This window comes from Rhinoraja longicauda, chromosome 20 (genome assembly GCF_053455715.1).
Source record: "Rhinoraja longicauda isolate Sanriku21f chromosome 20, sRhiLon1.1, whole genome shotgun sequence".
Lineage (NCBI taxonomy): Eukaryota > Metazoa > Chordata > Chondrichthyes > Rajiformes > Arhynchobatidae > Rhinoraja > Rhinoraja longicauda.
In genome coordinates this window covers 18097548-18113140 of record NC_135972.1, presented here as the reverse complement: position 1 = coordinate 18113140, position 15593 = coordinate 18097548, and the positions used below count along the sequence as shown (strand labels likewise).

Below are 15593 nucleotides of genomic sequence, written 5' to 3'. Positions count from 1 at the left end.
ACAAGTGCCAATTCGGCCTGTCCGCGGTGGATTTTTTGGGTCACCGGGTTACTCCGGCCGGTGCCACTCCTTTACCAGCTAAGGTGGACGCGGTCCGCTCTTTCCCCCGCCCGACTACCATCAAGGGCTTGCAGGAATTTGTGGGCATGGTCAATTTCTATCATCGGTTCGTGCCTGCAGCAGCTCGGGTTATGCGTCCCCTTTTTCAATGTCTCGCAGGTAACCCCGCGGAGTTGGTATGGTCCGTAGCTGCGGAGACGGCTTTTGTTGCGGTCAAACAGGCCCTCGCCAATGCCACCATGCTGGTGCACCCGCGCTCCTCCGTCCCCACAGCTCTGACGGTGGACGCCTCAGACGTGGCGGTGGGTGGGGTTTTGGAGCAGCAGGTTGACGGTGAATGGCAGCCTCTTGCGTATTTCAGCAGGCAGCTCTCTCGAGCGGAGCTCAAGTACAGTGCGTTCGATAGGGAGCTCCTGGCCCTTTATTTAGCAGTCCGCCACTTCCGTTATTTTTTAGAAGGCCGTTCTTTCGTGGCCTACACGGATCACAAACCTTTGACATTCGCTTTTGCTAAGGTTTCTGATCCGTGGTCGGCTCGCCAGCAGCGGCACCTAACCCTCATTTCGGAGTTTACGACCGATGTCCGTCATATTGCGGGTAGGCTGAATGCCGTTGCTGATGCCCTGTCCCGGCCGGCCATTCCTTCCGTAGCCGTGGTTGGTAAACATGTGGATTTCCAGGAGCTAGCGGAGGCTCAGCGCCTGGAAGGAACTGCCGCGGTGTACGCCTCCACAACTTCGGGACTGCGTTTAGAGCAGGTGGCGTGTGGCCCCACAGGTACCAAGTTGTGGTGCGACGTTACTCTCCCACGCCCTCGCCCGGTGGTGCCTGCCGCTCTGCGGCGTAAGGTTTTTGAGGCCATTCATGGCCTGGCACATCCGTCCATCAGGGCGACTTCAGCCATGGTGGCCGACCGGTTTGTCTGGCATGGCCTGCGAAAGCAGGTGGCAGCCTGGGCACGCGCCTGCATTCCGTGCCAGACCTCCAAAGTCCATCGTCATATCCAGCCCCCACACCAGAGATTCGAGGTTCCCCCTGCCCGTTTTTTCCACATCCATGTGGATTTGGTGGGTCCATTGCCCTATTCTAGGGGTTACACTCATCTACTGACGGTGGTTGATCGGTTCACTCGTTGGCCGGAGGCGCTCCCGTTGTCGGACACCTCGGCGGCCTCCTGTGCACGGGCCCTGGCGTTGCATTGGGTGGCTCGTTTCGGGGTCCCGGCTATCATCACTACAGATCGAGGAGCCCAGTTCACCTCGTCTCTCTGGGCCGCGCTGGCGCAGCTGTATGGTGCTCGATTACAGCAGACCACCGCCTATCATCCCCAAGCCAACGGGATGGTTGAGCGTTTCCATCGGCAGCTGAAGGCGTCCCTCTGTGCTCGCCTGACTGGCTACGATTGGGCTGACCAGCTGCCTTGGGTCCTCCTCGGCATCCGTACGGCCCCGCGGGCTGAGCTGGGCACATCTTCGGCCGAGCTCGTCTACGGTTCGCCCCTGCGTGTGCCGGGCGACATTCTCCCTTCCACTCCCGCCTTGCCGCCATCCGTCACGTCAGTCTTGGGCTCCCTCCGGGAACGGGTGGGTTCTCTGGCTCCAGTCCCCACCTCTAGTCACGGAAGCACAGCAGTTCACGTTCCTTCGGAATTGCGGAGCTGTGATTTTGTGCTTCTTCAGAAAGATTGCCACCGTCCCCCTCTCCAGCCGGTTTACCAAGGCCCGTTCCAGGTGCTCAAAAGAGGGACTGTAACCTTCACCTTGCAGGTAGGAAATCGTCAGGAGCTGGTTTCAGTGTCCCGTCTCAAGCCGGCCCATTTAGACCAGGACCTCCCCGTGTCAGTGGCTCAGCCGCCGCGCCGGGGCCGGCCTGTGGCTGCTCGACTGGACCCGTCAGCGGCGCCCAGTTTACCACCTCTTGGGCCTCCGCCACCTATGGTTGGTCCCGGGCTGCCGTTGTTCATCAAGGGCCCCCCGTCACCTGCACCCTCCGCTCCAGTGGACCCCCCATCGCCTCCAGCGGCGGCGTCCACCCCGCCTCCTGTCACGCTGGGGGTATCGGTTTCCCCTCACCGTACACGTTCTGGACGGGAGGTTCGGCCGCCCGTGAGGTATGGTTTCGAGGGTTCTGGGGGGGGTCATGTAGGGATATAGGGATTGGCCAGGTAATAGAACCCTCGGATTGGGTTACGGTCACGGGGTGAGGAAGCGCGGGGTATTTAAATGCTTGGCGCCAAACGTTAGATTAGAGATTAGATTAGTGAGTGAAGTTAGTGTTCGTCCAGAAAGAAGTCTGTTGCGTTTGTTACGGGTTTTATACCAATAAAGTATTTGGATAATACCACTCGTCTGGACTCACTACAGGTAGTGTCCCATTCCCGCCTAGCGGCTCCGCTCCGGGTTTTCTGTCTCCCGGGGCACCTCAACCCCCCCGGATTGGACGGTATTGGGTGTTGCAGCCAATGGGCTGCAGGTGAAGTGAATGTAATGTCAGTCTTTTGGCAGCTGCGGAGCAGTGGGGAGCGAGCGGGCGGCCGGACTCTCCCACCCACGGCAGCGGAGCTGGAGCCGGAGCCGGAGCCGGAGCTGCGGGACCCGAGGACGCATCGCCTCGCCTCGCCTCGCCTGGGCTCACTCACCTCACTCCACTCAAAGCCGAGCCCAACGCCCCACGGAATGCGCCCACACAGTCCCTGTTGAACCGCCCGCATTCTGTGAGGAGAGATCAGCGCTGCTCCACAGGAACAACTCATCAGCTCCAAGACCAAGTGCGACTGCAATTGATTTTTAAAGGGATATTCTATCTGGACTCTGTGTTTCATTCCCGCCCGCTTATGCTGGGGTAAGACTTGAGTTTTCTCCGCCTGTTTGGTTTGCTCTTAAATTATCTCGCTACTGTCTGATGATGGTTGTTAAAATCAGTGCTTAAAATCAGTTTCCATTGCGTTTTACGCAGTGAGAGGGGGGGGGCGTCGGTCTCCTGTGAGTTTATTGTCACCTTGCCTTTCAAAGACATAATGGGCACTAAAGGTGTCTGAGGGGTAAGTGTAAGGCGAATGTCCTTTGGCTACTTGTTGATGCTGCAGGCATGGTGTTAATGCAACAAGTTTCAAACGGGCTTTTGTTGTCTGCCTGTGATGAAATTGCCCCTGTGTTATTAAACTTTCTTTTCGATATTTCTCCTTAAGAAAACATCAGTCTGTTGTTATATGTAGGAAGGAACAGCAGATGCTGGTTTAACCCGAAGATAGACACACAAAGCTGGAGTAACTCAGCGGGACAGGCAGCATCTCTGGAGAAAAGGAATGGGTGACGTTTCGGGTCGAGACTGAAGTCTGAAGAAGGGTCTCGACCCGAAACGTCACCCATTCCATCTCTCCAGAGATGCTGCCTGTCCCGCTGAGTTACTCCAGTATTTTGTGTCTATCATCAGTCTGTTATAGTTGGGACAGAGTTGCACAGGAATTTAATAACAAAACAATGTATTAACGTGTAGGAAGGAACTGCAAATCCTGATTTAAACCGAATACATTGGTTTAAACAATGTATTAATGTTCGTTTGAAGTTGAGCTGCTCCGTGCCAGTGTGCTTTATCAAGGTTTTTGTTACTGGTGCCGGTTCTGTAATTGAGTTACTTTGGATTGGGATGTGCAGAGGTCTACAAGAAGAGTTGCCGTTGGAAGTTTTTTCCTTGAAAGTGTACACATAGTTAGACTGTTTGCTCGAGCCAGACTCCAGATGTGCAAAGCAGCTGTTGTCTGTCACTTGGGTGACAACTGGTCATTTTTCCGCTGAGCACTGGCTGTTTCTATTATCCTCGGCTGGAAATGTCAAGACTTCCATCTCCACGCCGTTATCATCGGTGCGATTCGTGTTTCACGCCCGTATGAGGAGAGTGCGTTTCTCCCGTGCCTTCCTGCATTGTCTCATTTTTCAATACTCTTTGTTTTTTTCTGTTTCTCTGACAGCCACTGGGATATATTTAGAATTAAGCAGTCAGCCTCAGCTAAAAGGTGGTGCGATGATCCCTGAAGTGAGAGGGCGACACGATATTTATCAAATCCTTTCTCCCTGACAATATTTACTCCCACCAGGAGATTGTAAACTTAAACACTGACCATTCATCAAACTGTCTTTCTAGGGGCTTTCAAATGCACTCCAGGCTGACATTGGCAAAGTCTGGAGCTTAAAGATAGAAATCTCTTGTCCCAATAGAATAGGCCAGAGCAATTCATAAATGCAATACGTCGCTGGTGCTGACGGGGATTTCTAAGCTGCAGATTTGGTAGAATCGCTCTGAAAAAGCGAAGGTTGTGTTTGTGCAGAAGATTTTAAGTTTGGTGTCAAATCCTGTTTGCGTTTAAAGAATGTGTATATTTCCTTAAAGGCTATAGCTTTCTCCAGCTGTGCCGCCCTGTGTCTGAAGTAACATAACAATTAGTTTCTTCCACGCAAAGATTAATCCAATTTTTTTCTTCAGCAGTATTTAATTGACATTCGAGCTGTCTTGTCAGAAAAGCCTAAAAGGATTACCAATCTAATTAATTTCATACTTTGACATCATGTTAATCCTTGTAACAAGGGTAATTCGTGCTTTTAGTCTGTGATTTATAGTAATCACAAAAGGAGGGATGTAAGGGGAACAAACGATCGAGATTGGTGAAACAATGCCCAATGCCATATGAGACAAGCAAGCACATAGGTCCTCTACTGGAAAACAAATGTATTAAAGTATTCTTCCAAATAAGCACAAGGTAGCCTGTACGTAGGATCCTGCAGCTTTAATTATTAAAACCTTTTTATATTCCCAAACCAAACAATTTGTTTTAAGATTTCAAAATATTTTTTTTTGTAATAGCTTGTTTTCCAACAACTGGAAAAAGTGTTGAGCACTAACCATCCAAATGGCATGAATCATTTATTTTCCTGAAATATCTTGTTCAGCAAAATATTTTGCTGACTATGGCAACTTAATATTAATTATAACTTGGAGTTCAACATCCTTCAATGCTAAAGTCCCATTTTACTAGTTTAAACTTGAAATTGGAAAGTGAGGTAAAGCATTTACCTGAACGCTCAATGGAAATTCTCTCAGCTTGAATTACATTTTTTTTTTAATTGGAAAATATATATATTTATTATATATATTTCATATATATTTAGTATAAGAAAATAACTGCAGATGCTGGTACAAATCGACTTATTCACAAAATGCTGGAGTAACTCAGCAGGTCAGGCAGCATCTCGGGAGAGAAGGAATGGCCATTCCTTGCCTGAATCGGCTGCTTCCTGGCTGATAGCATATTTGTCTGATACTTTCAGGTACCAGTTAACCTGTTCACTGCCACGTGTTTTTTCACTATTGTCCATGATCTGAGAATACTCGGGGGTGGCACTGAACAGGTTAATGCCTGAACACCTCCGCTGACCACCTCCGTTCAGTCTGAAATTTACCTGATCTCCCGGTTGCTCAGCACATTAACTCCCCCTCCCATTCCCAATCTGACATTTCTATCCTGGGCCTCCTCCATTGTCAGAGTGAGGCCCAGCGTAAGTTGGAGGAACAGCACCTCATATTTCGCTTGGGTAGCTTACACCCCAGTGGTATGAACATTAACTTCTCTAACTTCAAATAGCCCTTGCTTTTCCTCTCTCTCCATCCCCTCCCCTTCCCAGTTCTCCACCAGTCTTACTGTATCTGACTACATTCTATCTCTGTCCCACCCACTCCCCTGAGCTCAGTCTGAAGAAGGGTGTTGACCTGAAACGTCGCCCATTCCTTCTCTCCAGAGATGCTGCCTGTCTCGCTGAGTTACTCCAGCATTTTGTGTCTACCTTCGATTTAAAAGGGCATCTGCAGTTCTTTACTGCAGGTTAATGCCTGCTCTGTATACCCATGTACATACAGATGCTGCCTATTGGGGTAGCAACATCCATACCCTTGCTTACTGACTGGACAGGCTCTTGTGTTCACACTAGAGCTGATTGCCAGGAGAGCAAACATTTTGAAGCTGGTGCCAATTTCAGGTACATAAAAACAGCTGAGTGAATGGTGCCAAACTATTCAGTGCTACGTTAGCAACGTGCTTTGTTACAAAGGTCAAACTACTTCTCCTTAATGTAGGAACATTAAAGACAATCAAAGCATCCTTAAAGCTTTGGGTGGCTACATTTATAATGTAGTTCCACAGATTAGTACGGGGGTCAGGGGTTACGGGGAGAAGGCAGGAGAATGGGGTTGAGAGGGAAAGATAGATCGGCCATGATTGAATGGCGGCATAGACTTAATGGGCCGAATGGCCTAATTCTGCTCCAATTCCTTATGACAGTAGTTTGGAAGCAGACAAACCTGGTGCTGATATTCACATATGAACTTAAATCAGGTGAAAAATAATTTGCCAAGATCCTAAACCTGAATGAGCAACATTTTGAAGCCAAGGATCCCTTGCTAACGTGTGGAATGACTGACTTTCTCCATCCCAAATTACAGGCCAGTGTCATCCTCCATGTAACTTAGGCTGAGACTCTGCTGGGTACCGAGGGAGGTCTGTACTGTTTGAAGGCATCATTTCACAGATGAGTGTTGAATTCAAACACAATCTTCCCTCGGGAAAAATGTTTTTTTAAATCTGTCACTTCTAAATAAAGACTCAAAAGAAGAGCATGTACTCCTACTTACCTCTTGCCCAACTGCAATAATTATTTTCAACCTTGTTTTTGTGAGATCTTGCTGTGTATAAATAATCATGTTTCCAACATTTCTGCAACTAGCTGTAAGGCAGATGTTCATGTCAAGTAATGAGAGACGCTATATTAATGCAAGTACTAATCTCCTGTTCAGTGTGTCGGGGCATGTATGGGGGAGGAGGAGGAGGAGGAGGAGGAGGAGAGGCAAATGATGGATGGTTTGACAGCACTGGGCCTGTACTCGCTGGAGTTTAGAAGAACGAGGAGGGACCTCATTGAAACGTACCGGATAGTGAAAGACTTTGATGGAGTGGATGTGGAGAGGATGTTTCCATTAGTGGGAGAGTCTCGGACTAGATGTCATTGCCTCAGAATTAAAGGACTTTTCTTTCGGAAGGAAATGAGGTGGAATTTCTTTAGTCAGAGGGTGGTGAATCTGTGGAATTCTTTGCCTCAGAAGGCTGCAAATGCTGTCAATGGATATTTTTAAGGCAGAGACAGACAGATTCTTGAGTACGGGTATTGGGGTTATGGGAAGAAGGTGGGAGAATGGGGTTGGGAGGGAGGTGTAGATCAGCCATGATTGAATGGTGGAGTAGAATTGATGGGCCAAATGGCCTAATTCTGCTCCTATCACTTATGACCTTATGACTGCAGCTATTCCTTCTACCCTGAATGTCATTAGTAACTCTCCCTGGCAACAAGATCAAGGTGTTTAAACAATATCCCACAGGGCCCCGGGGCAACGTGAATGAGAGAACCATGTGCTCTGTGGCATGAGCTGTGCACGTTGTAAATAAAACTCTAGCACAGACGCATTAATAAATGTTCAGACTTTGAAATTAACTTGGCATGATCAATCTGGAGATTAAAATAAGAAGGGACTTCAGGTGCACGGGAAAAGGTATGACTAATATAATTGGTGCAGAAGGAACTTCAGACGTAGGTTATCTGTACGGAGTCCTGATACTGGAATTAACGTGCAAGCAGCTGATTCCAGTTTAAAGTGCCTGACAAAAGTGTGCAGCCAGACCTGGGTGCCTTCCACTTACTATTCCTCGACAGCATTTTCGATACTAGCGCGCTCTGGTAGTAACACGGAGATGTCTGAAAGTAAATCATTTTATAATCCAGTATCTGCATGGAAAATTACTCTTCATCTTCGTAATGAGTGGGTAGTATCACAAAGTCAACTTGGGTTAACCTGCCATGTTTCTGCACAAAAATTAACCTGTCGACTGAAGGGACATAAAAGTGTTTATAAATAAGCTATTTGATTCGTGTCAGCTGTAGAGGAGGGGATAGAGAGGAGGCTGTTCTCTGAAGGATGGGGTTCAGAGGAGATGCAGGAGAAATGCCTTGAGGGGTAAAACGAAATAGAGGAAGAATTTACATGCTTCAGCTCTTTAACTCTATGGAATTGAATTTTCTTTCTTTCCATTACAAATCCACTGCTTCCCTCTTCCACCACCACCGACCTGGGCAAGATGGAGCTTAATCACATCTTTGCCAAAAGAATAAATGTGCTCTTTTGCAACAAGAGCAGCTGGAGAGAACATCCCCCTCAAAAACTTCAAATGGCAAAACAAAATGCCTTTCCCATGCATCAAGCGGGATCAGTTGGAATGTTCAAAATGCCTGTAGCAAAGCCGGAGGAAATGGCTAGTTTGCAACACATGTTAGCAAACTGTTTCTGATAAAATAGTGAAGCGCTTCCTTGAGAATATTATGGGAATTGGTTATTGCAGGGGAATTGTTCGTGGCTGTTGGCTGAAGTGTTCCAGTGCCCTGGTGTAGAGAGAAGTACGGCATAATTTGAGGTGAGGGTCAAACTCTGCAATTTCCTTATTCCCACTCCGGCAGTGGCAATGGTTGGAGCTCGGCCAAGGTAAGAGTTATGGTGGCTGCCCTTCCATGTGAGGGACAGACGTGGGCTATGAGCAAACATAGCTTCTCTCGTGCCTCCTCGGAAGAAAGAGGATTCTGAAGCCCCTCCAGAAGCTTGCCCTATGTCCGGCTGTCAAACACAACATGCATCTGCATGTGCTCTCCTTGCAAATCCAATACCTTCACCTTCTGCCCCCTCTCTCCTGCTCCTGATTTTACCACTGTCAACCATGGGAGCAAATGGAGAATGTGCTGAATGATGTTGAGGAGCCTGGTGGCATCGTAACCTGATCTAGAATGCAGCATCTGGTCTGCGGGTCTTGTTGGGACCCACGTGATTCATCTTGTTAAACCAAAGCAGCCCAGCAGTGTGTGGGCCACTTAGTCATGTTTGGCGTTGAATTGGAATCTTGTCAAAACCAGACCAAGTATGGACTAGAATGGTTTTGCAATAACTTGACGTTCATTATTGATCTTGAAGAGTCCTGATGAGATTGAGCACAGGCTGTCTGGTATACTAGTCCATTAACAGCATCACTACAGTTATACCTTGACTTGTAATACTGAAGGCACCATATTTGTCATTGCTCACAGACTGGGCAGTGAGCGCAGCGCCTGAGGGTGACAGAAACAAGCCCCTACTCCTTTAGCTAACCCCTTGAAGCATCTTGGAGTGCTTAAAAGAGAGAATAATCTCACTGAATCCTATATTTTAGCCAGCATGACCGTCATGGGGTGAATGACCTTCTATAAAGCACGTTTGTTTTTCTAATCTTTCTGCACTATGTTGGTGGCTTTGGGGGAAGTACACTTTTCTCCAGATATAATCACTGTGCATGAGGTGGAATTCCATGTCACGGCTTAAGTACAGTGCAGAATAAATAATTTACCTGGTTAACATTCCTAACTTTACAGACCAGCAGCATTGACCAAACAAACCCCCCTCTGTGAGGGCAATAACTGTGTGGGGGGGGGGGGGGGGGAGCAATAAGGAAGTTCCACACTCTAGACCCAGTGCAAACAGACTAGAATGTCATGCCTTGAAGACAAATTATTGGTGTACGTCCAGGAAGTATTCCCATGTCTGCTTCGCGTGTGGGAGTAAAACATTTCTCGACTCCAGCTACCCTTTGCGAGCTGCCAGTTAATCAAGTTTATAAATGATGAGCCGAGATGCAAGCCAAACTGAAACCTTTTGTCCATTCAGCATATTTTTCCCCAAAATGAGCCAATCGGAAAAATGGGCAAGTTCAAATGGTAACTTGATTTAACATAGAAACTAATGAGGAAGGAAGTTGCCGTTTTAGATTTGAAAGGCCTACTTTTGATTATTGATCGTTTCCAACATAAGGGGGGGAGGGAGGCAATTTTCTGCTTGAAGACAGTGCAATTTGGAAATGTATTTGCAGTCAGAATATGGATGAAACCAGTTTATTGTGCTCAAAGTTAAGAAAATAAATCTGTTCCTTTTTTTAAATTTAAAAAGAAAGGGAAAGGCATGCCCAGTATTACTTTGGTCTGCATGTGGGAATGTGACTGATCCAAAGCCCTCCACTCTTTGCCCCCCAGGATTTTAGAGAAGTCAGATCTGTATCCTTGGTGGGTGGGTAGGTGATGTTGCCTTTTACGTTGCCACCACTTCATCAGGCAGTTTTTATTTTTAGACAGGGGTGAAGATCAGGTGGATGATCAGTTTTTTCCCTTGGGGCAGGGGTGTCCAGAACTACAGGACACGGGTTTAAGGAGAGGGGGAAACGCTTTAAAGGGACCTGCGGGGAAACTTTTTCACACACGGGTGGTGGATATGTGGAACCTGCTGCCAGAAGGAGTGGGCAAGGAGGGTACATTTACAATGTTTAAAAGATGCGGACAGGTACATGGATAGGAAAGGTTTTACAGGTTGTAGGCCAGAACCGTACAACTGGGGCTAGTTGAGATGGGCGGGTTGGGCCGAAAGGCCTGTTTCCATGCTGTGCAATACTGTGACGGGCTCATCCCTGATTGTGGATCATAGACCTGTGGATTAGTGCTGTGCAAAAGTGAGATTTTGTTATTATAATCCCAAATTTAATGAATTTTTTTTTTTTTAATCTTGCAAATCAAATGTAACTTTCTGCTGCGGGACACCCAGATTCCTGGCTCACCTTCTGAAGGTCGGGGTTCTTTGGTTGACAGCTGCTATCCCAATGCTTTGGATCAGTTGGGTCCCCACATGCAGGCCTAATTAATCCTGGGAATGCTGCATATTGTCAGACATGATCCACATCCCTCCTTTGGCAATTCTGCTCTTTCAGCAACAGTTAACCTTTGCTCAAAGTGCTTCCAATTAGATTAATTATTGGCATTGCCTCCTCAACCAGGGGCCCAAAGAGCTTCCCCAGTGCATTTTAAGAACAAGACAAATTGTAAATGAAGCTATCTAGTTGCACATGATTCTATAATCCCCACTCCTCACAAACCTAGACTTTGCCTTTCAAGTGGTTGCAATTAGCTTGGATTTCAATTTTATAAACTATCGTTTGTTCAGGAAAATATAAATGGGATTTGGGAAAAGGTTTTCGGATGCTGTGGAAGAAATTTTGGCATTAACATTGATTTATTGTTGTTACGTGCTCAACTACCTCCGACCTCAACTACCTCCTCAGGCAGATCATTCCATATACCCAGCGTCCATAGTAAACATTGCCCCTCAGGTTTCTATTAAATCTTTCCCCTCTCAACTTAAACCAATTGCACTCTGGTTCTGGTGCACAAGTCTTGTCTGTGTCAATTATTTTGCCCACCAATGCTAAACTCTTTCACCCACACTAGTGCCATATCCTTTTATGCCATCCTATCTGATCTCTCATGGAACATAGAACACAGAATACTACAACTCAAGAATAGGCCCTTCAGCCCACAATGTCTGTGCCAATTCTGATACCAACATAAACTAATCTCCTCTGCCTGCACATGATCCATATCCCTCCATTCCCTGCATATCCATGTGCCTATCTAAAAGCCTCTTAAATGCCACTATCGTATTTGCCTCCCCCACCAACCCTGGCAATGAGTTTGGCATCCACCACCTTTTGTATAAAAATAACCTTTAAATATCTCCCTTCTCATCTTAAAGCTATGCCCTCTCATCATTTCCACCCTGGGATAAAGGTGAGTGTGGGTGTTTGAGTGTGATGAAAACTGAAGTTGTTACTAACAAAATAAATGAGGACAAACCAATGGCCATTGTGTGCTTGCATGTTAGTAAGGGGTTGAATAAGATGCAACATGAGAAATCATTGATCCACTCATTGAGGACAACCCTATCTATGTCTTTCATAATGATATGGACATCAATCAGGTCTCCCCTCATCCTCTGACAAAACACCCCATTCTAGACAAAACACCCCAAGTTTGTCCAACACCTCTTTATAGCAAACAGCCTCTAATCCAGGTGACATCCTGATGAACTCTTCTGCATTCTCTCAAGCCTCCACATCCTTCTAGGAATGGGCGACCAGAACTGCACACTGTACATTGGACTGCCCAATAGCAACATTTTCCATTTGCTTGGATTAAACTTCATTTGTCATTACTCTACTATTTCTGCAGTTGATCCATATCTGGCTGCTTCCCTTCATTGCCGTTTCCACTGCTTGCAACTCCATCAATTTTGGTGTCATCTGCCAACCAACTCATCAACATTTACGTCCATGTTATTTATGCATATCACAGACAATGGAGGTCCTAACACGGATCCCTGCAGAACTCCACTGGTCACAGACCTCCATCATAACCCTTTATCTTCTCTGGGTAAACCAGTTCTGAATCCAAACTACCTGGTTATCATCAACCCCATACATCTTAATGTTTTTAGATCAACCTGCCATATAGGACTTTATTAAATCTATCTACTAAAACTCTCATTTGTTTGTTTGTTCCTGAACTACAGCCAAAACAGTACACGATAGCGCAACAATTTTAGGCCCACCTTACTCACCGTCGTCCCTTTGGTGCTAATGGAAGAAGTTTCATTGAAATCGGTGTTATATTTTTTAAGTTATTCACATTTTAAAGTTTAAATCTATCTCCTAGGGAGGGAGGGGGCTGGAGGGGAGGAGGAGGGAGGGAGAGGGGAGGGGGGAAGAGGGGAAGGAGGAAGAGGGGAAGGAGGAGGGGGATGGGGGGAAGAGGGGAAGGAGGAGGGGGGATGGGGGGAAGGGGTGGAGGGGGGAAGAGGGAAGAGAGGGTGCTGCACCAATGTTGGAGAGGTTTGGGCCCACCGGGTCCACTTGGTCTAGTACCTTACTAAAAACCATGCAGACAATATCCACTGCCCTACCCTTATCAATAATCTTTGTCACCTCCTCAAAAAAACTCATTCAAGTTAATAACATAACCTGCCGTGGATAAAGCCATGCTAGCTGTCCTTAATTATCCAATTCTCTCCCAAAGGGGATTTACTTATCTAGAGCATGGTAAGCTAGGAAAAGCCACATGATTATATGCCACGTGGAAGTCTGTGCTCTGTCTTGAACTGGGGAGCCTCATTGTTACAGACCGCTGAACCAAATAATTGGAGAAAAGATGATTCTAAGCAAACTGGCCATACCATGTCAATAGTAGTGTGTTTCTACCCAGAGAGGACTATTGTCAAAATCTTATCCTGAGTGTTCTCCATGACTATCTTTTCAATTGAGATTTCAGTGGTCATTGTATTTCTGCAAAAAGGAAAACAATTGTCTGTACTGAAAAGGATCTGCAGATACAGGGTTATACCAAATTGTGTCATGCTGCCCCTACAGACTTTGTTGTGAAGAGCAAGGGTAGTGAAGCTGCCTTCCATCTCTGCAACTTTCCAAATGTGCACCTAACCAATTCCAAGATTCTGCATTTCTCCCTTTATCTTGGACATCATTTGTCCCGCTGCTTATATCTACACACCACATAAAGGGGATTCATTGGCCTGGTATCCTTGCTGTTTTCGGGACCAAGTTCAATGCAATTTGGCTGCCTAACTATAAAACCCACGCGATTACCATTTTGAAAATTGACTGAAAAAAACATGTTGGCAAGTTCTCCTTTATGCTCTTTGAGCCTCTGGAGTAAAATACAGCTGGGGTACTGGCCACAGGATAGTGACTGTGACAATCACCTGCTGGAACTTGGAGGCAAATTGTCCCAAGGCACCTGCTTTGAAATTCCTGGTCTTGAGTTGCCACTGACCACATTACAGGAAGTAAATTGTCAAGAGAATAAAATGGGCTCTTGCCATCTTCTCTAACTCCCTCAGATCCTCTAAGTGTTGGTCTCTGGACAAAGGTAAATTCGCTAATTACCATGTGTTTAGGATGTAGGAAGAAACCGGAGCAGTCAGGGGGAGAACGTGCCAACTCCACACAACAGCACTGGAGGTCCGATTGATCCCAGGTCACTGAAGCTGTGAGATCGTGTCTCCACCAACTGTGCCACTGTCACCCCAAAAACAAGTTTGTGCTTCAGTTTTCATTTGTAAAAGTGTGGCTCAATCCTTGGATTAAAATTTCAAACTTGAGCCATTCGATTGAGGTAGAGGTTTGTTCATTTTCAGTGGCTTTTCCTTTTTAAACAAAACAATTTTAATGCCATTTGGCATTCGATATTTATTTTTCCCTTCTCCATTCCGTTAAATAGTTCTGCTTTCTTAGTAAGTATGGCCAGAGCTTTAAGATAGTCCGCTCCTTCAACGCTGGGGATGAAGTGTGCACCTCTGCCAAGATGCATATAAAAGCTGACTAGAACTAAAAATAACAGGACCGTGCCTCGCCTGGATGCATTGTACTCAAGGTCTCGACAGCCAGCAAATCCAAACCTTTGGCAGAGGCAGCACAGAGTGCCCGTCAATAAGCCAGTGTTACCGCACCACATCCTGCCACCTCCTCCACCTCCCATTAACCAGTTACATGGTGTCCAGGACCAGAATAACCAGACAATAATTCACAGCAATTGTGCATGGGTGGGGTGGGTGTAGCACAGGGTTACGATGGAAGGGGCAGCGGAAACAAAAGACCCTTGTCTAGTTGGTGGAGATCTGGGATAAACTAATGACCCAGTCAATTGCAAATTTAATGCTGAGGAACCTGGCCATAAATGACAAACCTCATCATGCATACAATTGGCAGGGAGCTTGGAGGGAAATGAAGCGATCTTGCTCTACAATTATATTTTCAGCGAGATCAGGCTATGGAACCACTGGTCAGCTGTGGTGCATGGATCAATGCTTCCTTTCTTTTAAGTAAATGCTGTTTTAAACATTTAGAACCTTTTGAACTGTGTCCTCAACATCTCTCTTTCCATGGACAGGCTTCGGAGATGGGGAATGAGGTCTGAATGATGTTGTGAATTCCCAAGGCAGCAAAATCTGTGTGCAACAGCCAGAATGGAGTAGGCATTTAAGCGCGTGTTCGATCCAGCTGGCTACTCGAGGAATGCTGTTTAGTATTGTCCAGTTATTTTCAACGCTATTAAAAATAGCAAAATGTACACAAGATGTGACCCAAATACACGCTTCAGATGTGTGCCGATAAAGATTTGGTTGCATGTAACAGCTAATTTAGTCCAGATTCTGCTGAAGGAGCTGAATTGGGGTTAGGGAAGGGACAATCAGCAAAACTATTTAGCTTTGCAACATAAAAAGTATCTTTGAAAACATTGGCTGACACTGTCGAGGGCAAACATGAGGGGACAGGCTGGGTTTTAAACTTTTGAAATGTGTAAATTTACTCAGAGTTGTGCAATTAATACATTTTTAAAATGTTGCCTGGCAAGTAATCCCAAACAGGATGGGACTAAAATACTTGGATTGTTATTCTTTTTTAAATTTAGCACTCTTTGTGTGTGGCATGGAAGGCGAGGTTGTGAGTGGGACTGCAAAGTTTGTTAATCTTTTGTGCATTCATTCACAGCCCTACAGGGAATGTTGCTGGGTTGTTTTTTGATTCC

General features: G+C 46.3%; 1 protein-coding gene across 1 annotated transcript in view; it reads left to right on the top strand.

Moving 5' to 3' along the window:
* Positions 1–2590: 2590 nt before the first annotated feature.
* prickle1b (prickle homolog 1b) overlaps positions 2591–15593 on the top strand; it is a 117311-nt gene continuing 104308 nt past the window's right edge. Inside the window, exon 1 of the mRNA XM_078417071.1 lies at positions 2591–2901. The gene's annotated coding sequence lies outside the window, so the exon portion shown is untranslated. The remainder of the gene's footprint in view (positions 2902–15593) is intronic.